The sequence below is a fragment of the Colletotrichum graminicola genome, assembly GCF_000149035.1.
Source record: "Colletotrichum graminicola M1.001 genomic scaffold supercont1.78, whole genome shotgun sequence".
Taxonomy (NCBI): Eukaryota; Fungi; Ascomycota; class Sordariomycetes; order Glomerellales; family Glomerellaceae; genus Colletotrichum; species Colletotrichum graminicola.
In genome coordinates, this window is record NW_007361082.1 from 672 (window position 1) to 2,212 (window position 1,541).

Here is a 1,541-nt window from a genome sequence, read left to right on the forward strand (position 1 = left end):
TATATTATTATTAGAGGTAAAAATCTCTTTTTTACTTAGTATATAAAATCTAGTCTTTTACCTAACTAGGTTATTATAATATCTAAAAACAGATAGATAATAAATAAAAAAGGCCTAGATTAGCTCTAGCACTTTAATTAATATTTAAAGTTATATATAAAAAAGAAATATTACCTTCTTATTATTAATAAGTATAAAAGTTACTATTTTATAGACTTTAAGGTATATTATAAAGAAAATAATATTATTACCTTTTATATACTACCTTATTTATTTTATTTACTTTAGCCTTTAGATATTAGGTGTTTTAGGCCTTTAAAGCTAGTATATAGTTAAGAAATTAAGGATAAAATATAATAAGGTAATACCTATATTATAAAGGATAACTTCTTTTTAGTATTTTATAACGCCTTTAAGTAAGCTTTTATAAAAGTAAATATTTTAGGAGGCTTTAGAGGGGTAAGGCTTATCCCTTTAAGTCTAGAAAGTGTGCTATTAAAGCTAGGTATTAAGTTATATACTTTAACACCTTTAGGATCCCTTTTAATAACACTACTAGCTTAGACTTCTTAAACACTATATAATATAATAAAGATATCTTCTTAAGGAACTCTTATTAAGGATTACTTTATTAATTATCTAGATAGCTTCTTAATATATAGATTAATAGCTACTAAGTATATTCTTAAAGGAGCGTTAGGAATTATATATAAAAATACTTTATTAAAGGCTAAGGTTAAAACCTTTTATAAAGAGAATAACTTACTTAACTAATATAGAAGAGTAAAAAAAACTTATCTAAAGTAAGAAGGGAGTCTTAGTATAGCTAATATATAAGATATTTAGTTATAAAGAGAGGTAATAACCTAAATTAAGGAGGAAACGCGTTAGAGTAGTAGTTATAGATTAAGGATAGAAATAGGTAAACAGTAGTATAGCACCTATAGGAACGCTAGATATAATATATAAACGTGCTAGTTTAATAAAGAAATATCTAAAGAATAGGATTCTAAGTAGTTTAAATTAATTTTATTATTTTATAGTTACTTTTTAGTTATATTTATAAGGTAGCTGTAATTAGGTAGCGCGCTTACTTGTCTAGCGCGCTTACTTATTATATATATTAACTATTATAAAATTACTAATAAAAGCTTACTACTTATATATAAAATAAATTCTTTATTAAATATATATTTAGTAATTTATATTATATTTAGTATTTAGTATAGAATAAGGTTATTACTATATATAATATAATATTTAATAAAAAATAAATCTTTAATAGATTAATAAATAAATTACTTTATAAGCTTTATAAAGCTAATCTTATAGTAATTTAATAATATATTAATAAATTAATTATAGCTAGTAATTAATCCTTAATATATAAAAAAGCTAATAAAGAAATAAATAAAGAAATTAAATATACTAATATTACTTTACTAGGTGCTTTATAATTAGGTAATATACTAGATATCTATATAGTAAATAAAATTTATACTTCTCTTTACTTTACTACTATATACTAAGTACCTTTTTTA